The 27,955-nt window shown below is 31.7% G+C and overlaps 1 protein-coding gene across 2 annotated transcripts in view; it reads right to left on the bottom strand.

The window, feature by feature from the left end:
• Nucleotides 1-27,955, bottom strand: part of LOC6045490 (dipeptidase 1) — a 416,070-nt gene that overhangs the window by 187,119 nt on the left and 200,996 nt on the right. The window lies entirely within an intron of this gene.

Raw genomic sequence — 27,955 nt, forward strand, 5'->3', positions numbered from 1 at the left:
TATGTTTTTGGGGTTAAAAATCCGCAGGGGATAAAAATCAGCATTTTAAATGGGCGTAATATTCAATGTTTGACTCTTTGAAATTGTTAGTCTTGATTTAAGATCGGAAAATTTCATGAATGTTTCATGTTTTAACATTGAAAATCTGACCATAAGTTGCTGAGATATCGACATTAGAAAATAGTGGGTTGTTTTGGTGAGACTTAAAAAACTTCAATTTTCCTGTATCTTTTTCTTAAAGCGGTTCTAACTCAGCAACCCGAGGTCCAATCTTCAATGTTTCGTAGACAATTTTATAGCAAATTTTCTGAACTTTTCAAAAAAAATATTTTTTTTTTGGAAATGGTCACTCATGGTCACTATTTTTAAAAATCAAAAAACTGCTATAGTTTTGCTAAAATCAAACTTTCGGTGGCTATATCTTGAAAACGGAGCCCTTTATCAAAAAATCTGTGAAGTGGTTTTCGATTGCCAATTTTATTTTGCATTAAAAATAATGTCAAATTTTGTTTTTGTATGAAATTTCGATTTTTTACAAAAATCACTATTTTTCTAAAATTCACCCGGCAACAGATTTTTGACCATGTTTCTCTATGGTTCAAAAGTTGCGGATTGTTTTCCCCTAAATCATATCAAAAAATCTCGAAAATCAAAAAATACGTATTTTGGGAAATTGAGTTTTAGTAAAAAAAGTTGATTAAAAGATCTGCAATTTTTTTTTCAGTGTATCAATTTTTTTCTCAAAAGTCATCAACAATACCTACAACTTTGCCGAAGACACCAAATTGATCAGAAAATTCAGTCAAAAGTTACAGTTGTTTGAATATTTACATACAATGTTTGTATGGACAGCAGCCAAAATTGTATGGAGACTTGTATGGGTGAACCAATGGCACAAAATAGCTTCTTTGGTCTCTATTATCAAAAAATTTAAAAATATGAAAGCCCCTGGTGAGGATGGCATTTTTTACATTTTAATTAAAAAATTACCAGAAGCAACTTTAAGTAGCTTGGTCAAAATTTCAACAAATGTTTTGATTTGGCATATTTTCCCAGTAGTTGAAAAAATGCCAAAGTAATTCCGATTTTGAAACCGGATAAAAATCCTGCTGAAGCCTCAAGCTATCGGCCCATAAGTTTGCTTTCATCTATTAGTAAATTATTCGAAAGAATAATTCTTAATAGAATGATGACACACATTAATGAAAATTCCATTTTCGCTGATGAGCAGTTTGGATTTCGCCTTGGGCATTCAACTACTCATCAGTTGTTGAGAGTTTCAAATTTAATTCGAAGCAACAAATCTGACGGCTATTCTACTGGCGCTGCCCTTCTAGACATAGAAAAAACATTTGACAGTGTTTGGCATAAAGGATTGATTGCGAAATTGAAAAGGTTTAATTTTCCGATTTATATCGTGAAAATTATTCAAAATTATTTGACGGATCGTACTCTGCAGGTATGTTATCAGAATAGCAAATCTGATCAACTACCTGTACGTGCTGGCGTCCCTCAAGGAAGCATTTTGGGTCCAATTTTATACAATATTTTTACTTCTGACTTGCCTGATTTGCCCCAGGATGTCAGAAATCACTTTTGCTGATGATACAAGCATCTCCGCCAAAGGTAGAAGCCTTCGTGTCATCACAAGAAGATTACAAAAAAGCTTGGATATTTTCAATTCTTACTTGAAAGAATGGAAAATTACTCCAAATGCTGCAAAAACTCAACTTATTATTTTCCCTCACAAACCAAGGGCTGATTTTCTTAAACCAAAAAGTCATCACATTATAAAGATGAATGAGGTAAATTTAAAGAGGGAGGATCAAGTGAAATATCTTGGACTTGCTTTTGACAAAAACCTTACTTACAAGGATCACATTGAAAGTATCCAGGTTAAATGTAACAAATATATTAAATGTTTGTATCCACTTATAAACAGGAATTCTAGACTTTGTCTCAAGAATAAACTGTTAATTTATAAACAAATTTTCAGACCTGCCATGCTTTATGCTGTGCCGATCTGGACAAGCTGTTGCTTAACCAGGAAGAAAAAATTCAGAGGATTCAGAACAACATTCTGAAAATGATTCTGAAACTTCCTCCTGGTTCAGCACCAGTGAACTTCATCAATTAGCCGAAGTTGACACTTTGGATGTTATGTCCAATAAGATAATTGATGCATTTCGACAAAAATCATTGCAGTCTTCAGCTACATTGATCCGCTCTTTATATAGTTTATAAGTTAGTTTTAAGGTATCCCTTTTCCCTTTTGTACATGTAGGACCTCCTACATTTGAAATCACTGAATAGCGAAAGCTACAATATTTCATGAATAAATGAAAGTTGCTAGTATTTAAAATTGAGGTGAAAAGTCATCGTTTGTGATTGGACACTCAATAATATTTTAACTGAATGAATGTACATGGAAAAGAAATTTGAATAAATATAAATTAAATAAAAAAAAAGCTTCTTTGGTCATAGAGAAGTCCCTCACAAATTTTGAACCAAATCAAAAAATACAAATAAAATCCATTTCCGGTTTTGGTAGAGAATTGCTCTCTTGCAAAAAACCCTCTCCCTTCCCAACAAAGCTCATCTTTACCAGCTTATGAAATATCCTCCAGTCACCCAATAAAGTGCGCCTAATAAGTGCCTTTTTGTTTTCATAAACATTTCCTTCTCCCAAAGATGACACGATGCCGGGGACGCCCCGCCAGCGACGTGATGTTATCTTCCCAATTTTTTTTTTGTTTGTTACGTTCCCCGGGAATCTGTTATTTTTTGTTTGCCTTTTGATAAGGCTAAAAAAAGAGCGGTTTTTATGGTGTGGTAAGAGCGGGGGGGAAATAAGGGCACATCCCCAAGTCAGGATGCGTTCAATTAATTGAATTTATTATCTGCCCCCGGGATATAATGAACATCAACGTCAACAGCCAGCTCATCCTGGCGGGATGACGCGCTGGAGCTGGAAAGGACATCCGGACGTTGACGATGATGACGGTGGTGGCGGCGGCGGCTGCGATGATGGTGCCCGTTTGCTGTGCTGAGAATACGCAAACGAACAATGTTTAAAAATATCGGGAGGGATTCACCGTAAGAGTCTGAAACATCGGTTACCTTCTTTGTTTAAATTTCTGATCAAACTGAATTTATTTATTAAAAATCAACACAGCCAATTTTGTAAATTTTGATGTGAAAATGGCAATTTAAATTTTGAATTTTTAAAAAGTAGAACATTCCAAGTATAATTGATGGCAACTCCAAGCTCTTCTTCATAAAAACAGTAAATTATCCCACAAGGGTAGCTTTGAAAGCTTTATGCTCTGCCAGCTTACACTCCATTCTACCAGCCCCCAGTGAAGACCATCCCTTCCCCATATGGTGATGATACACATTGAATCAAAGTCATTATCCTTTTCATAAATAATGCAACAAAAGCGTGCCCGACGATGAAAAGCTACAAAACGTGGTCGGTCGGACGGATTGGGGTCGTCTGCTGGGTGGATGTGGATGATGTTATTGTCTCATGACCACATAAACAGACGCACACACACACACGTTCACATGAAAGCGAAGAGGATTGAGTTCTTTTTTTATGATGTGGTGTGACACACACCCACACGTCGATATGGGGTTATCGAGGGGGTTTTGGTGGGTACGTGCAATGGAGGACGAGCATCAAAAATAACCACAGACAGTGATGACAGTCGTAACTCATCTACCTCAGTAGCATCGAGTTGAATGTTCTCAAGAGTGTATCACAGTCAATTGCAACATCTTGATACAAACTATCGAGGGTTGTGAAGCTTAACTGAATGATACAATGTTTGCTAGAAACTTATTGCGGAATATTCAATGAATTGAAGCTCGAAGCTTTTTCTCTACTAAAACTCATTATAAATTCTAGCTTTGAAACCCGATTAATTAATTAATTATAAATATTTAAACAAAATCTGATTAAATTTCATCCGACCTTTAACTCAGCGTCCGCTAATACAAGCCCCTTTCGCTGCAAACATGAAATCCTTTTAGGGTCTAGCCAAAAATGCGGAAAGCCGCTTCACCCAAGCAAATCCTATTACCAAGTTCCGTTAGGGCAAGATGCTTGAAAAATCAAACGCCGTTCGCGGAAGCCCAAATCCTTTGGCTTAGGAAGGCGTTGGGGGGTCTGACGACCTTTCTAGGACAGTAGTATCCAAACTTGTGTTTAGGTGGAGATGATTATGAAAGTTTAAAATAAATCTGGCATTTTTCGTTACTCAACATAATAAAATGTCGAAACATGTGACTTAATGGGAAATTTAATGTACTTTTCTTATCAAAATTAACTCAGAAGGGTCATTTTTTCTTTTAGAACAAAATATTTTATATTAACATTTCGTGTTTTTTTCTAACTAAGCAGGGTTAGTTTTTAGAGTGCGATAATAATTTACAAACCCGAGCAGACGGAAATAACTTGGGAATAACATTTTTTGATATTTGAAAATACTAGGTCAATAACATTTTATGTTATTTATAACAAGATTTTTTATTCGTCGTTATGATTTTTTTGTTATTGGATCGTTATTGTGATAACAAACAAATAACATTTTTAGTTATTTTTGGAACAAATCTTTGTTATTATTTTTTGTTATTTTAACAACTAATCCGATCATCCCAATAACAGTTGGAGGTATTCTTCCATAACAAAAAATGTTATTCCAAAGTTGTTTTGGCATTCAATCAATATCAGACCAATAACAAATTTTGTTATGATAACATAAACTGTTATTAAATCCTTATGCAAAAATGGATTTTTCAAGAAGATTCCATAACACTTTCTATTATTTTAACAGTATTTGTTATTGAAATGGCATGAATTTTGTTATTACCGTCTGCCCGGGTTGCCCGGGAAGTTGTACAGCAGCCAATGACCAAAAATTCGATATGTGAACATTAACATTTTGCTTGCATCCATCACGAGATATCGCGATTTTACGAAAAAAAAGCCATGAAAAAGTGGGTCGTCATTGATTATGGCAGTTCCCGGTCACCCGCGACAGACACGACCCGAGCAGACGGTAATAACTTGGGAATAACATTTTTTGTTATTTGAAAATACTAGGTCAATAACATTTTATGTTATTTAAAACACGATTTGTTATTCCCCGTTATGATTTTTTTGATATTAGATCGTTATTGTAATAACAAACTAATAACATTTTTAGTTATTCTTCGAACAAATCTTTGTTATTATTTTTTGTTATTTTAACAACTAATCCAATCATCCCAATAACAGTTCGAGGTATTCTTCCATAACAATAAATGTTATTCCATAGTTGTTTTGGCTTTCCTCCAATGTCAGACCAATAACAAATTCTGTTATTTTAACATTAACTGTTATCAAACCCTTATGCAAAAATGGATTTTTCAAGAAGATTCTGTTATTTTAACAGTATTTGTTATTGAAATGACATGAATTTTGTTATTACCGTCTGTCCGGGGAACGACAAAACAAAGAGAAACGCAATTTTTTTTTTTCAAAACTTTTTTTCGTTGAATTGCAATAACTCGTGATGGTTAGGAATTTCCATACAAAAAACCGCAATCCTTTATGTTTATAAATCAAAATTTTTGTCATTGTCTACAACCAGGTAGAATATAATTAACTCAAAAAATTAACCATGCAAAGTTAGAAAAAACACAAAATTTTAAAATTCAAAAATTTGTTCTAAACGAAAAAATGACCTTTCTGGGCCAATGAAGATTTGAAAAATACATAACAACATTTTCAATAACAACAACATGTTTTATGTTTTATGTTTTATGTTTTATGTTTTATGTTTTATGTTTTATGTTTTATGTTTTATGTTTTATGTTTTATGTTTTATGTTTTATGTTTTATGTTTTATGTTTTATGTTTTATGTTTTATGTTTTATGTTTTATGTTTTATGTTTTATGTTTTATGTTTTATGTTTTATGTTTTATGTTTTATGTTTTATGTTTTATGTTTTATGTTTTATGTTTTATGTTTTATGTTTTATGTTTTATGTTTTATGTTTTATGTTTTATGTTTTATGTTTTATGTTTTATGTTTTATGTTTATGTTTTATGTTTTATGTTTTATGTTTTATGTTTTATGTTTTATGTTTTATGTTTTATGTTTTATGTTTTATGTTTTATGTTTTATGTTTTATGTTTTATGTTTTATGTTTTATGTTTTATGTTTTATGTTTTATGTTTTATGTTTTATGTTTTATGTTTTATGTTTTATGTTTTATGTTTTATGTTTTATGTTTTATGTTTTATGTTTATGTTTTATGTTTTATGTTTTATGTTTTATGTTTTATGTTTATGTTTTATGTTTTATGTTTTATGTTTTATGTTTTATGTTTTATGTTTATGTTTTATGTTTTATGTTTTATGTTTTATGTTTTATGTTTTATGTTTTATGTTTTATGTTTTATGTTTTATGTTTTATGTTTTATGTTTTATGTTTTATGTTTTATGTTTTATGTTTTATGTTTTATGTTTTATGTTTTATGTTTTATGTTTTATGTTTTATGTTTTATGTTTTATGTTTTATGTTTTATGTTTTATGTTTTATGTTTTATGTTTTATGTTTTATGTTTTATGTTTTATGTTTTATGTTTTATGTTTTATGTTTTATGTTTTATGTTTTATGTTTTATGTTTTATGTTTTATGTTTTATGTTTTATGTTTTATGTTTTATGTTTTATGTTTTATGTTTTATGTTTTATGTTTTATGTTTTATGTTTTATGTTTTATGTTTTATGTTTTATGTTTTATGTTTTATGTTTTATGTTTTATGTTTTATGTTTTATGTTTTATGTTTTATGTTTTATGTTTTATGTTTTATGTTTTATGTTTTATGTTTTATGTTTTATGTTTTATGTTTTATGTTTTATGTTTTATGTTTTATGTTTTATGTTTTATGTTTTATGTTTTATGTTTTATGTTTTATGTTTTATGTTTTATGTTTTATGTTTTATGTTTTATGTTTTATGTTTTATGTTTTATGTTTTATGTTTTATGTTTTATGTTTTATGTTTTATGTTTTATGTTTTATGTTTTATGTTTTATGTTTTATGTTTTATGTTTTATGTTTTATGTTTTATGTTTTATGTTTTATGTTTTATGTTTTATGTTTTATGCTTTACTAAAAATTTTCATAAAAATTCAAAATACTTTTAATCCAGCCCAAGCATGCTAAATATGATTATAAATGCAAAAAAATGCGTTTAAGATTGTTGTAAGTTGATTTGCATTCTATTTTCATTAAAATCTTGAAGATTTTTGAAAAAAATATTTTTTTGCCCCTTGATTTTTCGGACCAATTTAGAAGAAGGATTCGGATTTTCGATTTAGGTTAAAAAAAATGTTTTAATTTTATTTTTCATCACGTCAAAATAGAAAGACACCATCAATGACACCATTATAGTTTTTGGTTAGTAACCTTTTCCAGTTTCAAATGCCTTACTAAATATTTCTTTACAAATTTTCAGATAATTTTTTAGCATTTGTGGGATTCGATTTGTCGTTATTATCTCAAATAAAATAATGAATGATAAAAATTCAAAATATTTTAAAACTAGTCCTAACATTCCTATTAGGTTCATCTGCATTTTTGATTGTTTTCAGTATATAAGACATGTATTTCAATTCAAATTTTGAAGTTTTTATTTTGAAAAAAAAAATTGCCCCTAATATTTTGGACCAACTTTGGAAGGGGAGTTGACAGAATCTTTGAAAAACATCTAAATTAAATTTATTCAAATAATTCTTAAATAAAAACAAAAATACTGTTGTGTTAAAAAACAATAATGACTATTTAGTAAAGAACCAGCATAATTATTGGATTTACAAAAAAAACATGCTGAAAATGATTTTAAAACATTCCAACTTTCATTTGTTCTTACTAAAAAGCGTTTTCATGTTTAACTTTGAATTTATTCTCCATAAATAGCCATAAAAATTCCGACACTGCTTATCCTCTACTCGAAAAATACCAACAAAAATAAAACACACTCGATGTTGAAAAAAAAAAACTTTCCCAAAACAACCCGAAACCCGCACGTGTTTATGTATGTGCACCGAATGTATGTTTATGTTGTGGGAAATTGTCGAGAATTGCACTACTGATGTGAAGGAGGCAAAAAGGGAAGCTTTTCCGCCCTGCCAGCCAGCCAGCAGCAGCCGTGGCAGTAATAAAATACGGGCGATATACGATTTCTGTAGGAAACTCGCCACATCCCGCCCCGTCGGTAGTGCTGTGTGGAGGAAATTCGTGTGCTTTGAAGGGGATGGAAAAGCGACCACACAGTCTGAAAGCTCTCTCAGCCCCACTTTGCACCCCTTTTTTTCTCACCACATCGAGGAGGACGATACACACCAGTTTGGACGAGAGAGAGAGAGAGAGAGAGCGAATAAATTGTTGATGAAATTTATGGCCATATTTACCCCGACTTTGATAGCATCGTTTTCGTTTCCCCGCCTCTCGGCCACCACGTGGTGGATTTTCCCAGGAAGCCATAAAAGGCAAGAAAGTCCGCGGCAAAAAAAGGAGTAACATGCACAAACACACACAGAGCGTCGTTTTTTTTCTGTTATGCTCCCAAGAGTTGTTGTGCTTTTCGCTGAGTTATGGCAGCGCAGGTGATCGTTTTACTGCTCATAATTATATCAGCAATGCGAAACCGGAGGAGCTGTGCACTGTGCTGGAGGGAACAAGTCCGGTCTACTTTGCGCCCGCGATTATGTTTATGCTAGTTGGCTTGGTAGAGTGCAGTTCATGCGAGAATAGAAATTCAATAATATCCTGGAGAATTTTTCTTGTTTCAAGTTTTAAATGAGCAGTTCTCTACGAAATCGATCTTTTTTTTGAATTTTAATTTTTGTATTTTTTAATCAGGCTGAAACTTTTTTGGTGCCCAAAGAAGCCATTTTGCATCATTAGTTTGTCCATATAAATTTCCATACAAAAATGATGCAAAAAAATTCAAAAATCTGTATCTTTTGAAGGATTTTTTTGATCGATTTGGCGTCTTTGGCAAAGTTGTAGGTTTTCTGAAAAAAATGATACACGGTAAAAAAATTTTAGTGATTTTTAATTTAACTTCTTCTCACTAAAACTTGATTTGCAAAAAACACTATTTATATTTTTATTTTTGATGTGTTTTTGGGGACATAAAATGCCAACTTTTCTGAAATTTCCAGGATGTGCAAAAAAAAATTGACCAAGTAATGAATTTTCGAATGAATACTGATTTAAAAAAAAATGAAATATTGGTCGCAAAATTGTTCAACTTCATTTTTCGATGTAAAATCAAATTTGCAATCAAAAAGTACTGTAGTGAAATTTTCATAAAGTGCACCGTTTTCAAGTTAAATCTATTTCTAGGTGACTTTTTGAAAATATTCGCAGTTTTCCTTTTTTTAATTCGTGCACATGTTTGACCACTATGAAAAAAATATTTTTGAAAAACTGAGAGAATTCTCAATATTTTGCTTTTTTGAACTTTGTTGATACGACCTTTAGTTGCTGAGATGGTGCCAGGCTAAAAAAGCAGGCAAATTGATGTTTTCTAAGTCTCACTCAAACAACCCACCATTTTCTAACGTCGATATCTCAGCAACAAATGGTCCGATTTTCAATGTTAAAATAAGAAACATTCATAATATTTTCAATTTTTTTTATCCAAGACTAACATTTCAAAAGGGTCAAAAATTCAATATTACGCCTTTTTGAAATGTTATTTCTGATTTTAAAAAATGAAAATATTTTTTTCGAAATGTTTGCGACCAATATTTCGATTTTTTGAAAAAAATCAGAATTGATTAGAAAATTCATAACTCGGTTAAAGATTTTTTCACAACCTGGAAATTCCTGAAAAGTTTGCATTTTATATCCCCTAAAACATATCAAAAAATAAAAAATATTAAAATTGTGTTTTTTTTTTTGCAAATCAAGTTTTAGTAAGAAAAAGTTAAATTAAAAATCACGAAATTTTTTTTTACCGTGTATTATTTTTTTCAGAGTAGTCCTTATCTATACCTACAACTTTGCCGAAGACAAAAATTCCATCAAAATATACAGATTTTTTTTTAATTTTCATACATCATTGTTGTATGGCCAGCTGCCGAATTTGTATGGAAATTTATATGGACAAACTAATGATGGAAAATGGCTTCTTTGGGCATACCGAAGGTACCAAAAAAGTTTCAGCCGGACTACAAAAAATTCAAAAATAATCGAATGACCGAAATCTCAGAGAATTGCTCAAATACAATAATGAAACGATTTCATAAAGGTTCATAATAAAATTAAGAACGACACGATTAGATCATAATGCCACTAAAACTCTTCTTGTCAGATTATTTTGAAGTGCTAACAAGCTTTTGATTATTCGATAGTTTTCAGTTAGCTTAGTTCAGTGTTTCTGACCAAAAGTAGAATTCATTAAGACGTTGATATAAAAAAAATATTTTTTTTTGCCAAACATAGAAATGTTATTAAATTTCAATTTTTATATATTTTTTGAAATTGTTATAAGGCCGTTGCAAATATTTTACAAAGTTTATGTCGCCTCCTCCCGCCTTTTCGAAGAGCTTCCCGCCCCTCTTCAAAATCGGTTCGAAAAATAAGGAGGCAAATTTTTTTTTCTTAAATCTTCAAAATTTAAATGGAAATAGCATTCTAACCAACTCAAAACAATTAGAAATGCAATTTACTGCGTTTAAAATCATATTTAGCATATCTGGGCTCGATAAAAATATTTTCTTTTTTTTGTGGAATTCCAATGGGAAATTCTCGTATGTTTGGCAGGTTAAGCACTCGCTCCTAACCCCATCCAATTTGGTGATTTTCGCTATTTAAACAACTAATTTTGCAAAACTTTTGATAAAAACTTGCTTGCTCACTTCTTATTGAGCTAACTATCACTCGATTTCAGTTGAAAACGCTTTTAATTAGCTTTAATTGAATGTCAAAGTCCTGACCTGCCAACATTAGAGGCACGCTGGAATTAGATGCTGTTCCCCTACAGCACAACAAAAATTTTTTTTTTCGGCGAAAAAAAAATCTCTTCATTATTTGGATATTTTGAAAACTAATGATTGCCTAACAACTGGGCAGGTAAAAAATGCACTTGAAAAAAACACTTTTTTTATTCAAATGCTGAGACTTTGTTTTGTTATTTCAATTTTAATATTAAAAAAAACCTATCTATTTAAAGAATGCAAAAATTATCAACATTTATTTGATAAGTTTAATAGTAGTTTATGCAACAAGTTGCAAAAAGAGGATTTTTTCAGCACGAGTCGTACATTTATCCAACGAGGTTCACCGAGTTGGATAAATACGATGAGTGCTGAAAAAATCAAGTTTTGCAACGAGTCCCATACAACATTTTTTGCAATCAAAAAAAACACACACTGAGTGAAATTTTATGTAAAATTTTCATGTATTATGTCTATAAAACGTTTAAATCAAAAAAATGTTGAAAAGTGTTACTTTTCGAAACAAGTGCTGAAAAGTTTAACTTTTCAGCACCCATTTGAGTGCTGAAAAGTAGAACTTTTCAGCATTTATTTTGAAAAGTGTTGCTATTCGATTCTGTTTTTATGGTACATAAAAGTAGGCTATTTCGTCGTTCAAGAATGACAGAAAAAGTAAGTAGTTTCACGACGGAATTGCAAAAAATAATATTTAATTGACAAGTATAAAAAAGCAAAATATATAGAATTATCTGAGCTTTACAAACAGTTACCAAACATGGACACTTATTTCAAAAATTAACATAGCATTAGCATTAGCATAGCATTAGCAATAAAGGTCGCACAATTCCGGATGGCTGCACAACGCTTATCTTGCTGTTTAACTGTAATTAAACGTATGATAGCACTAGACTCTCATCCGGTTACAATATTCCAACACGGGAGATACCATGGTTTTCCTCTTTAGATGTACGTGTAATACTATCCAGTAAGATAAGGGGCTCCTGGCCGGTACCTTGCTAACCTCGGGGATTGGAAGGTATGTTAGTAAACATATATCTAGAATGCGCAGAGATCTACGTCACCTAGTGGTATAAATGTTTGTAGGGAGGTTTTGGAATCATTGTTAGTAAATTGAACGTTTGTTTTTTTAACACCATCACCATCACCACCACCACCAAAACAATACCATCACCACAAAAAGCCATGCTAGATTTTAATACAAATACATTACAAAACGAACACAACAATAAAATCATCTTCCTGGCCCTGCTGCCCACACGATACTGACGCGCAATATTATTAATTACCACAATGACCCCCCACTGCATGCATGACTCGAACATGAACACGAGCACAGCACAAAGAGAACACCACAAAAATCCACCTTCCCATCACCACTGCTTGCACGATACTCACTTATTTCAAAAATTAACATAATCCACTTATGTGGTTGATGCCTTCTTCTCTCTTTACCAAAAATGGGTAATAAGATGGGTTTGGAAACAAATTTCATAATTATTTTATAGATCGGGAATAACAAAGTACATAAATGTCACTTAAGCGGTCATAACTCGAAGCAGGGTTGCCAGATCGTCAAATTTTCAATGTTCTGGCCTCGTTGGAAAGATCTTTCGATTACCTATCAAAAGACATATAACATCATGATATTTGGTGCGATTTCCTGCCATTTATTCAACTTCCAAAATTATGTGTAAACACATTTTTATACAAAACTTTTGAACTACTTATCGAAACTTCAAACAATTCAATAGCACAGTATGGGACCCTGAACCAAGTCGAATGCGAGAAAACTGAGTGACATTACCCGAGCAGACGGTAATAACTTGAGAATAACATTTTTTGATATTTGAAAATACTAATCTAATAACATTTTATGTTATTCATAACAATATTTGTTATTCGTCGTTATGATTTTTTTGTTATTGGATCGTTATTGTAATAACATAATGATAACATTTTCAGTTATTTTTCGAACAAATCTTTGTTATTATTTTTTGTTATTTTAACAACTAATCCGATCATCCCAATAACAGTTGGCGGTATTCTTCCATAACAATAAATGTTATTCCCAAGTTGTTTTGGCTTTCAATTAATATCAGACCAATAACAAATTTTGTTATGATAACATAAACTGTTATTAAAATCTTATGCAAAAATGGATTTTCCAAGAAGATTCCATAACACTTTTTGTTATTTTAACTGTGTTTGTTATTGAAATGACATGAATTTAGTTATTACCGTCTGATCGGGTATCGGTAACATACACAGTGACTTTGTTCAGTTTTCGATTCTGAGTCGATATGTATGCATGAAGGAGGGTCTATGAGCTTTTAATAAAAAGTTCATTTTTAGAGCAGGATTACCTCAGTGAGGAAGGCAAAAATGAATAACTGTGACTATTTTCAAAAAAATTACCTAAAATGACTATAACTTGAGAACGGTGCTCTATATCAAAATTTTACTTAAGTACTTTTTGTTTGCAAATTCTATTTTATATCGAAAAATGAATTTGACAATTTTTTGTGACCATTAATCCGATTTTTTTGAAAAAAATCAGTATTGATTCAAAAATTCATAACTCGGTAAAAGAATGTTAAACATATCTTTCAATTTTTGTTTTCGACGGTGTGAGCTTGACATGTCACTTAAGTAGGATTTCCATATTAATGGGATACATATTTCTATGTGTACATAAAATTTCATGCAATAATGCAAAGTTAATTTTCCACGTGAGCAAACACACTGAAAAATGTTCCTGATTTCTTAACAACAACCTTGAAGCCCCACAATCACCGAGACATTTTTTGTCTCTGCATCTGCCAAGATTGAAAGCCAATCAACCCAGGGCCTGGCACAATCACCGTTTGTCCTCGCGCTAAAACAACATCTGGCAGTGGTTCAAAAGTGCGGCCAATCCAAGAGGGTCGGGCTTATCCCTGCTGGAGATTCGTGCCGGTCGCAGGGGTGGGTCTGTCATTGTAAGGACATTATTATTCGACATTGCGCTAGTTCCGGGGGTCTGTGAAGCTTTGCTTCTTTTTTTCCGCTTTCCAGCCGAGCAGCTTTTATCGATGACGACAACGCTCGCACACTGACTGTGTCTCGGTCTCGGCCTTGGATCCAACCCCGGGAGAACCGTAATCAGTGTCATAATTTTTAATAATAAAAATTCAAATTTCAGATTTTTATTAAACGTTTGCACGTCTTTTTGCCGTCAGACCACGCTTCTTCTTCTTCTTCTCGTCGGGCAGGAACTGGCAGTTTCTGTGGTAGACATAGTGCAAAAGACCAGCGGGAGCTGAAGCTTTAAGCGGGGAAGGAAGGATGAGGAGTTGTGAAGAAGATGAAGACTGCCAAGTTCCTGGCCCTGTCTGTCCTGGAGCTTCAACCAGGCGGGAAAAAAAGATTTCATAAATTATTCCAGTCGTAGCACTGCACTGCGAGATAGAAACATGAACAAAGATCTGCTCGGTCGGGGATGTCGTGGAGGTGTGGATCCTTTCAAGAGGGACAGTGTAATGTTTTAAAAATCAAGTTTAAACTTTTTTTTAAACTCATGGTACGTTCCCGGGCAGACGGTAATAACAAAATTCATGTCATTTCAATAACAAATACTGTTAAAATAACAGAAAATGTTATGGAATCTTCTTGAAAAATCCATTTTTGCATAAGGGTTTAATAACAGTTAATGTTATCATAACAGAATTTGTTATTGGTCTGACATTGGAGGAAAGCCAAAACAACTTTGGAATAACATTTTTTGTTATGGAAGAATACCTCGAACTGTTATTGGGATGATCGGATTAGTTGTTAAAATAACAAAAAATAATAACAAAGATTTGTTCGAAGAATAACTAAAAATGTTATTAGTCTGTTATTACAATAACGATCCAATAACAAAAAAATCATAACGGCGAATAACAAATCTTGTTATAAATAACGTTAAATGTTATTGGCCTAGTATTTTCAAATATCAAAAACTGTTATTCCCAAGTTATTACCGTCTGCTCGGGTTATGTTTTAACTTAAAATAAAATAAAGTGAAAATATCAACTGTTTGCGGAATAATTCTACGCAAAATATTTTTTTCACGCATTCCCGAGCAGACGGTAATAACTTGAGAATAACATTTTTTGATATTTGAAAATACTAATCTAATAACATTTTATGTTATTTATAACAAGATTTGTTATTCGTCGTTATGAATTTTTTGTTATTGGATCGTTATTGTAATAACATAATGATAACATTTTCAGTTATTTTTCGAACAAATCTTTGTTATTATTTTTTGTTATTTTAACAACTAATCCGATCATCCCAATAACAGTTGGCGGTGTTCTTCCATAACAATAAATGTTATTCCCAAGTTGTTTTGGCTTTCAATTAATATCAGACCAATAACAAATTTTGTTATGATAACATAAACTGTTATTCAAATCTTATACAAAAATGGATTTTCCAAGAAGATTCCATAACACTTTTTGTTATTTTAACTGTGTTTGCTATTGAAATGACATGAATTTAGTTATTACCGTCTGATCGGGTTTAGAGTAATTTCAATGTTTATCATCAATCCAAAAAATTTATGAAAATTTGAATGTTTTTGTTTCCAATGCTTATTTAAAATTTAAAATTAATTGGAATGGATTTTTTGCAAATTTTCAGATCGTTGTACCCGAGCAGACGGTTATAACAAAATTCATGCCATTTCAATAACAAATATTGTTAAAATAACAGAATTTGTAATGGAATTTTTTTTGAAAAATCCATTTTTGCATAAGGGTTTAATAACAGTTTATGTTATCATAACAAAATTAGTTATTGGTCTGCTATTGGTTGAAAGCTAAAATTCAGCAATAACATTTTTTGTTATGAAAGAATACCTCCAACTGTTATTGGGTTGATCGGATTAGTTGTTAAAATAACAAAAATTAATAACAAAGATTTGTTCGAAGAATAACTAAAAATATTATAAGTCTGTTATTACAATAACAATTCAATAACAAAAAAAATCATAACGACGAATAACAAATCTTGTTATAAATAACATAGAATGTTATTGGCCTAGTATTTTCAAAGAACAAAAAATGTTATTTCCACTTTATTTCCGTCTGTTCGGGATACATAAAATTTTATGTACACATATAAATATGTATCCCATTAATATGAACATTCTAATTCTAATTTGATTTTAGTCCTTAATTTTGAAAGATTATCAGAAAATCAGAATTTATCGGAGTTTTATGAAGAATTGAAAATGATTTGAAATGGATCAAAAGTTCATCGCCTTCCAACTTTTCTCACCATTTTTCAGCAAATCTCTCCCCTTGTGTGTTTTTCAAGCTCAGTAGTAAATGTTGAAAAAAGCAAAGACCCCCCTCCCCCCCTCCTCCACCCTTGTGAATGAAGTAGGAAGCTGTTACCACGCAAAAAAAAAAACATGAACACGAAGCGAAATCTCATGTCGGCAAGGCGGGACCATCTTCCATGCTCCCAAAACTCGTCAGAATAAAATGCTTTATGGTTCCCCGTAGTGAGGCGCAGGGAACTCACGCGAAAATTCCGTTCAAACTGCGAATGAAAACGGCGAAATCTCGGCGGCGGGAAAACGCCAAGGAAAATCTGAGACTTCTTTTTTCGAAAGATAATCAGCTAGCGTCGTGGGCTCTGGCGCTGATTCACGCCAAATGAATTATGCATACGAGCTAATAAAATTTGTCCCGAGGCTCAATTAGATTTTGGGCGCGGGAGTGTGGGAGAATGTGTGTGTGCGATTTTGTTTGTGTGTAAGTGTGGATATAAGATTATGAGAACAAGGGTGGATGTGTTTTGTGTGTGTGATGTATTAACTTCGTGGGTAACAAAATCGTAAATGAGATTACGAAGCTTTGATCATAATTTGTTGAAATTATGCCGAAGGCATATGAAGAGGCAGATGCAACCACATGAAAATCTAAAACATTGAGGTCAGTGGGTTTTAATGAGGTTGTTTATACTTTTTTGTTTAGATGAAGTTAATCAAATTAGCTTGAATGTTTAGTGAATTGATTGAAAATGGTTTCAAATTTAATTATCATTTGTATGTAACTAAATTCAAATCTCAAATATCTTTTTCCCTGTTTTTTCTTGATCTTTTTTTTCGCTTTTTTTGATTTTTTGTTTTTTTTTGCTTTTTTTCTTTTTTGCTTTTTTGCTTTTTTGCTTTTTTGCTTTTTTGCCTTTTTTCCTTTTTTGCTTTTTTGCTTTTTTCCTTTTTTGCTTTTTTGCTTTTTTTTTTGCTTTTTTTTTGCTTTTTTTTTTTGCTTTTTTTTTTGCTTTTTTGCTTTTTTGCTTTTTTTTTTTTGCTTTTTTTTTGCTTTTTGCTTTTTGCTTTTTGCTTTTTGCTTTTTTTTTGCTTTTTGCTTTTTTTTTGCTTTTTGCTTTTTGCTTTTTGCTTTTTGCTTTTTGCTTTTTGCTTTTTTTTGCTTTTTTTTTGCTTTTTGCTTTTTTTTTGCTTTTTTTTTTGCTTTTTTTTTGCTTTTTGCTTTTTTTTTGCTTTTTGCTTTTTTTTTTGCTTTTTTTTGCTTTTTTTTTGCTTTTTGCTTTTTGCTTTTTTTTGCTTTTTGCTTTTTGCTTTTTGCTTTTTTTTTGCTTTTTTTTTGCTTTTTTGCTTTTTTGCTTTTTTGCTTTTTTGCTTTTTTGCTTTTTTGCTTTTTTGCTTTTTTGCTTTTTTGCTTTTTTGCTTTTTTGCTTTTTTGCTTTTTTGCTTTTTTTATGTTTTTGCTTTTCTGTTTCTTTTTTGCTTTCTAACTGCTCAAATACATAATATATAAAATTCGAAATTCTGCACTTCTGACGCTTGCATTCAATTCTACGAAAAAACATCCACTTCACAAACACTGCAAACTTTTCAACGTCGAGGAATTGTTGATTGCCACCTCTTTGGAGTGTGGAATTTCAAACGCTTTTATTTACTCATGGCCGTTTTTGTTTGAGATAGAAGCTGAACATTCCACTAGTTCAACTAGTCCATACTGGTCGGGACAGCGAATGGCGTCGTAGCTTTTGCCACTTTGAAAAATTATTTGACAGTTGAAACTACTTAAAATAAAAAACACATTTTTATGTAATTTTAAAAACAAAATATTTTGGTATTCTTAAATTCGCATTTAAAAAAAAATATATATTGCCATTAAAAAAAACCTTTTTTAAAGTGTAAAAAAATTGCAGCTTCCTCGAACGTCCAGTTTTCCAACGCTAGAAAGGTATAAATTTTGCATTGTCATCATTCATTTTCGGGGAACTAAACCGGGGCCACATTCCTCCTTCTCCTCTCTGGAATAACTGGCCAAAAGCTGGTTCCGGGTTGCTTTCATCGTGCCAAACCCGGCAAATTACGCGCCAAAATAAATCGAATGAGCGATACCGGACCCCTCCGACAGGTTTGGCGAGGGGTCTAAAGATGGTTTAAATGATTTTTTTTATAAATTTTGATCATTTCGATTTTTGGTAACAATTTTAAATTATTAAAAAATGTTTTAATTAACATGTTTTCATTAGAATTTTTCTCATCAAATCACCCCTCGTCAAAATTCAAAATCAACCTAGAGCATCCGGTGTGGCTGCTGGTGCAGGTGAGCCGCACTGCTTTTCGATAGAGCCAGCTCTCTGGCCGTTTGGCACGTGCAAAACGGATCCCGTGGTGAGAGGGGCGGTGTGGGCGGGACACGACATAAATTTTAAAAACCTCAATAATTCACCTGTTTGTCGATTAGTCGAGATTCGGAAACAATTGGAAAATGTTATTTATTTTGGCGCGGCCGGACTCCTGCTGCGAAATTCACAGAGCTCTAGCAGGTGGAGCCGGGCATGATGATTTGGCAGCCAAGCAATTTTTGGGGGGTGGTTTCGGTTTCCGCAGAATCGCATCGCCGAAATAAAAGTGTGGAGAGCGCGTAAATTATTCAACCGATGCCATTATAAAACGGCACAGAACCCGGTGTGTCTGTGCAGAGCAAAGAATGGGGATTTGATCGAAGGATTTGTGATTGGTGAAGAGTTTAATAATTGAAGCGGTTGAAATATGCAAACTTTGATTGTTCGACAGCGCGAAACCAATCAAACTCATTTTTAAGGGGGCATCGTAATGTGGCTAAAGCGGTTGATTCAATTTTGAGAGGATGAAAAATAACTTGGAAAGAAATATGTCAATAAATATTAAGATGCGTTTAATTTAAATGAAAAGTTATGACATGATTAACTCCCAACTTTACTTCTACACCCAAAACTGGGCAGTGCTAGTTCGAGAGAATAATGGTACCATTTATGGACACAGAGAACACAGCTCGAGATGCATAAAATCAATGTTTTTTATTGAACCTTTTCACATAAAACTTAATATTTGCTTTCTTGAAAATTAAATTACTTAGTTCTCATTTTTTCACAATTACAAACTCAAATAGCATCGGGTTAACACCTATTTATGACTTAACGTAATGTTAGGGTGAATTGTATCTTAGCAACATTTGATCCAATTTTCTAGACGTTGTAACAATTTTTTTGATCTTTTCTAAAAAATATATTTAGGGATGGTAAAGCTTGTCCTAAATGATGATCTTGATGACACAGGCAAGAAATGTGTTTGAAATGATTTCACACTAAAAAATGATAACCAGCACAGCCAAATTTATGTTATCAAATTTATGCCCAGCACAAAAGATGTCATTTTTTTATTTTTTGTCATCTTAAAACTGAGCAAAAATGATGTTTTTCAAAAATTTCCGCAATTCAATATTTTGTATAAATAGTCTTAAGAGTGACTTCTGACAAGTTCCAAGCAATATTGTCACTAAATTGATCAGTAAATCCATTCATCCAGATTCTCAAATATTCTTTATGGATAGCTGTTAAACTTGTATGCAGACTACTTTCGCTGAGCTAATTATGACTTTTATTTATTTGGCATATAAATAATTAAAATTTCATTGTCTGAAGTGTCAGAGAATTCCTCTCCTCTAATATTGTCAAAGCTTAAAAAATAAAAAATAAATGCAAAAAATAAATTATCACATTCTTTTAAATATGAAGTGACGTAATTAAGACATCAAACAAATTTAAAAACGAATTCATGCAATTCATTTAAATAATATGTGAAAAATTGCAACACATTTCCGTATTTGAATTATTTATGCATATTTTTAAATGAAAAATTTTATAATTCTTTATCTCCTCTTTATCAATAAAAATATCTGTGCCATTGTCTTTGATTATCGAAATTCATGAAAAACTTGATGATAAAGAATTATTAAAAAAAAAATCAAACCAATAAAAAATATTTTTTATAGCTAAAAGTTGTTTCAACCAAAATCATAAAAATAAAAACAAGGTATAAGAGCAATTCTCTACGAAATAAGTCTTTTTTATTTAATTTTTCAATTTTTGTATTTTTTTAATCCGACTGAAACTTTTTTGATGCCTTCGGTATGCCCAAAGAAGCCATTTTGCTTCATTAGTTTGTCCATATAATTTTCCATACAAATTGGCATTTCCATACAAAAATGATGTATGAAAATTCTAAGATCTGTATCTTTGGAAGGAATTTTTTGATCGACATGATGTCTTCGGCAATGTTATAGGTATGAATAAGGACTACACTGAAAAAATATGATACACGGTAGAAAAAAATGTTGATTTTGGATTCCACTTTTTGTCACTAAAACTTGATTTGCAAAAAACACTGTTTTTAATTTTTTTAATTATGGATTTCTTTTAAGGGACATAAAATGCAATTTTTTCAGAAATTTCCAGGTTTTGCAAAAAATCTTTGACCTATTCATGAATTTTTGAATCAATACAGATTAAAAAAAACTCGAAATATTGGTCGCAAAAATTTTTCAACTTCATTTTTCGATGTAAAATCGAATTTGCAATCAAAATGTACTCCAGTGAAATTTTGATTAAATGCACCGTTTTCAAGTTATAGCCATTTTTAGGTAACTTTTTTTTTAAAAATAGTCACAGTTTTTCATATTTTTTAAAATTAGTGCTCACGATTGCTCACTTTTGAAAGAAATATTTTTGAAAAGCTGAGAAAATTCTCTATATTTTACACTTTTGAACTTTGTTGATACGACCCTTAGTTGCTGCGATATTGCCATGCTAGTGTTTTAAAACAGTAAAATTGATGTTTTCTAAGTCTCACCCAAACAACAACCATTTTCAAACGTCGATATCTCAGCAACTAATGGATCGATTTACATTGTTAAAGTTAGAAGAATTCGTGAAATTTTCGGATCTTTTTGAAAACAATATTTTCAAAATTTTCAAATCAAGACTAATATTTTAAAAGGGACGAAAGTTCAATATTACGCCCTTTTGAAATGTTAGTCCTGATCTGAAAATTTTGAAAATATTGTTTTCAAAAAGATCGGAAAATTCACGAATTTTTCGTGCTTAAATTTTGTAAATTTGACCATTAGTTGCTGAAATATCGACATAAGAAAAAGGTGGATTGTTTGGATGAGACTTAGAAAACATCATTTTTCCTGTTTTTAACCTTTGCATTGTAATATCTCAGCAACTAAAGGTCGTATCAACAAAGTTCAAAAAAGCAAGTTATTGAGAATTTTCTCAGCTTTTCAATTTTTTTTTTCAAAGTGGGCAAACATGTGCACAAATTTAAATAAATGAAAAACTGCGACTAATTTTAAAAAAGTTACCTAAACATGGCCTTAACTTGAAAACGGTACACTTTATCAAAATTTTACTGCAATACTTTTTGATTGCAAATATGATTTTACATCAAAAAGTGTAGCTGAAAATTTTTGCGACCAATATTGCGATTTTTTGAAAAAATCTGAATTGATTCAAAAATTCATAACTCGGTCAAAGATTTTCTGCACAACCTGGAAATTTCTGAAAAGTTGGCATACATACAACAAATACTAAAATCAAAAATAGTGTTTTTTGCAAATCATGTTTTAGTGACGATCAAAAAATTATTTTTAAAGATTCAGATTTTTGAATATTCATACATCATTTTATGGATACTTGCCAAATTTGTGTGGAAAATTATATGAACAAAATAATGATGCAAAATGGCTTCTTTGCGCATACCGAAATCACCATAAAAGTACACTTTGACTTCATTATTTATTTATTTTACAAATTTGTTGAAACAGGGCACTTTTAAACCTGTAGCGAATTTTGAAACTACAGGTTAAAAAAGCATACAACTTTTATATTTTTCTCAGATTTTTGGTAGTAGCATAACTGTTATAAGGAATACATATTGTGATACTTTTTCATTATATTATTTATTGTTGAATTTGGAAATTGTTATCAGTCACAAAACTCGATTTTTTTTTCTCTTAGATACTGAAATATTTTAAAATTCTTGGGCTGTGTAGGAAGGTTTTAGTAATTTTGTGATAGAAGTTTCTTCGAAATTTTGCAAAAAAGGCTTGCAATTTAGAATGTTTTTTTTTTAATGATTTCAAAAACATTGAAAACGATTTAGAAAGTTGCATAAAGTATGGAAATTCAAAACATTTTCCGAACCGTTTTTTAGAAAATAAACAAAATTATATCGTTAAGACTTTAAACAAATATACAACAAAAAAACCGAAACCCCCTTTCTGCTGTGCACCATTTTATCTATATCGGCACCAACAGTTTGCCCCATCAGTCATCGGCAATTTGTCACCGCGAAGTGTGTTTATTCATTTGTTAGTTAAACAAACATGGTGCCAATTTGGGAGATGATTTTTTGTTTCCCCATCCGAATTCTATTTTCCATCCCTGTCTGATGTGTGAAAACCTGTCACAAACGTTTTTTCTCCCTTTTTTTTTGGTTATTTTGTTTTTCAAAACTGCTGAATAGATGAAACGGCAAACGGCCATTGTTTGGTGGCACAAAAGTTGCACTTGACAGGTTTTTGTCTTCTTTTTTTTCAAAGTTTCGACGTTTCGATGTTATTGTTCTGTTGGAAAAACAGTTTTCACGGTCGGGTTGCGTTTGTTTAGACCCGATGGCGCACGGTTTCTGCTGGTGTGCGCGTGTGGCCTTTGAAAGAATTAGATTGATGGAATGCAGGTTAGTTTTCCACCGAGGTGAAAATTGAGAGGAGGAAGGGACGGGGTTTGGGCAAATGTTGCATCAGATGAAACATTTTATCGTTTGACGTGCTGCTGCACCAGCAAAAACCATTGCGGATGAGTGGTTTCAAACTTGGTGATGGCTGCAATTTTTGCAGATGAATGTTTTGTGCTCTGCTGAGTGTTGGGATGTGCTGGAGAGGAACAACAACAACAAAAAAAAACTACTCGTTTTCCCCCTTGTGGGGGCGAGTGGGGAACGGGCTAGGGGCTTGATTGGAAATTGTTTGAATTTTATCAGGAATAGTTTGTTTCCATTTGATTAGTTTTGTGTAGTTTAGAGATTTATCTCAATCGATGGTGGTGTTGCTGTTTTGTCTGCACTGATTGCAGATGAATGCATCGTGATGATATTGTTTCAACTAAGTGAGATTTGATTTAAATTTAATTCAAACGTGCAGTTGCAAATCTAAATGACACATTGTTTCAATTTTATTCGACTAAATTTAATGGGTCATGTCTGAATTGAGTAAAGATTTGAACGAGTTTTCAAACTTTCAATAGATAGACTGTGTTTTTGGTGTAATCAGGGTTGTTAAATATCAAAATATCAGCTTTCAGTAACTACAATTATCCCGCCTGAATATTCATGCTTCAAATATGAGTGCTCTTTTCTCTTATTGAAACTCTCAGCGCCGAACATAGCCGAACACATTTTCGTGTTTACACACTCGCGATTGACATTTTCCTTTTCTCTCTCATTCCCGCTTCCACGATCATCCTACCGCAACAGCGTTTAACCACAAAAGCCGCCACAAAACCAATTTCGCAAATGCAGTTTAACGGGACGTCATGCGTGGTCGGCTCCTAATCGCCGTCCCGCGTGCTTTCATTGCAGTTTTCATAGAGATTGAGAGAATCAGCGGTGGGAGCGCAGAGTCGAGGAAAAGGGAAGGAGTGATAGAGAGAGAATGCCATCGCTGGGAATCACGTGACATAAGACGCGATCTCAGAAGCTATAGTGACGGCAGCTATACTCTCGGATGTTTTTGGTGCAGAGATAATCAATTGATAGCATTTCTATCACTAATTTGCAGCACTGAGTGTAATCGAATCATTGCAAACTAATTTATGGGCCGAAACGAAACTATTGGCACTACGCCCCCCGGGGCATGGCCTTCCTCTAACGTGGGATTTCTGCTCCAGCGCCTCTGACGAGACAGGAGAAACCGGGACCGACGTTTTACTTCACCATCCGATAGAAGCTCAGTGGATAAGGCGGGAATCGAACCCGCGTCTCATAGCATCATCGGGATCGGCAGCCGAAGCCGCTACCCCTGCGCCACGAGACCCACAATTTATTTATAGGCCGTTTTTAGGGAAATCAGACGGCCTCGCAAAAATGTTCATTTTTGGAAGCTAATATAACTAGTAATAGTTATTCCATCAATTTACTAATAATTCATACCATCAGATTGGGTAGTCAGATCTTCCTAATTCACGGCACTTATGTCCTTACAAATTTGGATAGGGTTGTTAGATCTCCAATTTTTTTTGAAACATGGTGGTTTTTCCTACAAAAAGTACTCTTTCTACAATCTTCTGGACTTTTGTTAAAAACGTTGTTTTAGAATAGCTTTTGAGTACTAACTAAACTTTAAATATTTAATAGAGACTTTTGAGACCCCAAGTCGGATAGAATGAGACCAAAGCGGACAAAATTAGTTGGGCCAGTGCTGAGTCAAATAGGTTAACTTAAGTATTTCATTTTTTGAGTGATTTTACAGTCTTTCCTCAATCAGGTGAGGAAGGCATAATTTGTAAATACAATCAGAAATTCTTCAGAAAACATTGTTATCGTTTTTTTAAAAGCATTTTTAACAAAAAGAAGACTTTATACTGTATTTCCAAATCTTGTTTTAGGTTAACGTGAAGACTTCCATCATTGCCATGATTTTTCGTTCAAAGATATAAATTTTGCGTCGCTATCAATATTTTGACAAAATTCCTTCTTCAAGTTGTTTAGAATAGTGCCCTACACATGCTGATTCATTTTGGTAACGATTATCCCATTCCTTGCAAAGTTATGGAAATCGTCATTAATCAATGATTGCCAACTAGGACGTCAATGATTGTACCACAAAATTATATAAATTTTTAAACACATTTGATTTAGACCAAAAATTCTTTCAGTGACTTCAAGAAGGCAACAACCGGCACATGCTGATTCATTTTGGTGCAGAAATTCTTTAAATTGAATTCAATACAGAGCATTTTAGAGTGATGATCAGATTTCTTCGAAAATGATTTGAAGCCGTTAATTAGTATTTAAATAAATTTATTTATGTTACACTTTTTTAAATTTGCAAAAACTATAATAATATTTGAAATAATTTGCGATATTTTTGTTCTCAAAATTTCAACAATCACGCATGAAATTTCATAGTTTGTCTGATTTTCGATAACCTAATCGCGGTTCGATAACGATAACTTCTATCGTTATCGTCATATTTTTAGAATTTGTAGCAAGGTAAAATTATAGTGTTCTTATTTTTAAATTTCAAATTTGATTAACGGGTTTTAATCTTACTAAAATTTTTACATGGTTTCCTAATTTTATGATTAAAACACACAGATTAACGTTTTTTGAAATATGTTAAAATTTTCCTGTTCCTGGATATTGATTTACCCACTGTGCGTATTATTGCGTAGATTTTCACAAAAGTAAAGTTTTAAGTGAAAAATATTTATTAAAAAAAACATAATTCACTCAATCGATCACAAACGACACAAAACATCACTACAAATAAAAGTTTTTGTTTTTTATTTCAAATTTTCATGATTGGGCGGCTAACGACATGAAATTTTGTTATGATGTTTACTAAATTTGAATGTAAAGAATATTAGGTAGTTTTGTATTAATTCGTATTAAAATATCTAATGAAGTGAAATTTTATTTTAACAAAACCTTCGCGTCGATTGATACTCGCGTTACATTTTTTTAATGTAGATTTCAAAATAAAATAAAAAAAAACTATTACTAAATATTTTTTTTTAAATTTTACACTCATTGTTTAGAATAGTGCCCTACACATGCTGATTCATTTTGGTAACGATTATCCCATTCCTTGCAAAGTTATGGAAATCGTCATTAATCAATGATTGCCAACTAGGACGTCAATGATTGTGCCACAAAATTATATAAATTTTTTAACACATTTGATTTAGACCAAAAATTCTTTCAGTGGCTTCAAGAACTAAATACTAAATATTAAAAAAAAAAAATTACACTCATTACTCTTATAAAATCAAAGTATTTACCCAATTTTTTCGTATCGAAAATTATCAAAATTTTAGTATTTAGTGAAAATGCGATTTTGTAATGTTTGGTGACCCCTCTCGATTCCCTTGAAACTTTGTTCTAGGCGATATTTTTTTCAAGCAGTGGTGGGCCGAAACTAAAGTTTGATTAAATAAGTTAAAAAATTTCCTCAAAAAATAAAAACTTCAATTTAAGGTAAACACAGTAAAAACTGTAAGAATCTTAAATTCAGTGTATTTTTCCAAATTTTTGGACGTAAGTCCAATTGTTTCATGTATTTCACATTTTTACGAAATGGATTATTTTATAGTCTTGCGCCATTTTTCAGTTTAATATTTGATTTTGATCAGTATAAAAATAGTTAGAATTCTATTCAAAAATAAAGAATGTTTAAATTTTAAACAAAAACATAACAAAATACAAATCGATAATGTCTTTTGAAAAAATGTTTAAATGACAACATTTCAGGCTGGTACAAATTTTATTTAAAGTTTTTATCTCACCCCTCTCCCTTCCCTTTCCCGACTCCTTCAATCAAAGTTGGCCCGAAAAGACATCAATTAAAAATGCGTTTCCATGCGTTTAGAATCACTTTTATCATGTTTGAGTAGCTTGAAAATTTTTTTGAATTTTAGATTTTTGAAAATTTTTGATGTTTAAGTTTTTTTAATTGCTTAATTTTTTTTTTTCGTCAAATCAGTCATTTTTTGAAAATAAATGGTTGCAAAACAACTGAACTAGTGTAAAATGCATTTTAAAACAATGTTTCCATGCAAATGTGGCTTGTTTTTTCAATATTTATACTTTTTTTCGTCCCCCCCCCCTCGACCACGGTCAGAGCCGAGAGACAAAAACTTTGAAAAATATTTCCATCGGTCTAGGAATAAGAATCGGTTAATAGTATGAATTCAATTCAAACATAAGGAATGTTTAAATTTTAAACAAAAACGTTGAAAAAAAGCCAGAATAAAAAAAACGTTGAAATGCAACATTTTATTGACAAATCAAATAAAAAAAGCATAAAAATAACACATAAGAAACTTTTTTTAAAATTGTAACACATTTAATTTATTGAATATTGAATGAATCCACATTCAAGCAGTGCACGGTCACAACAAATGTCCAAAGGGCCATTCTTACACAATTTTGTTATTTTGTTCGTGATTCGATTATCCGAAGTTCCATACAAACCGAGTCGAACTTAGGATAAACAAAAAATCGGACAATCGAGTCTGGACTGTACATCAATTTTTTTTGTTATTAACTCTTCTACAACTTTGTAACAAGGTGATACAAAGTAACCTTGCAATGTTACAAAAAACATGCAATTTAAAAATTTGTGTTCAAAATGACAAAAATACCCGTTTGGGTTATGAAATATTTGAAAAGTTCCATAAGTTTCCCAAAAATGTCATTGTTGAGAGTTGAGTAACGGAAAATGACAGTGATTTTAATTCATTTTTTCACATTTTGTAATGAAAAACATGATTTTTTTGGGATTTTTTAGTCTCTTTGACACTTAAATTACCAAAGTA

This window comes from Culex quinquefasciatus, chromosome 3, assembly GCF_015732765.1.
Source record: "Culex quinquefasciatus strain JHB chromosome 3, VPISU_Cqui_1.0_pri_paternal, whole genome shotgun sequence".
Classification (NCBI taxonomy): domain Eukaryota; kingdom Metazoa; phylum Arthropoda; class Insecta; order Diptera; family Culicidae; genus Culex; species Culex quinquefasciatus.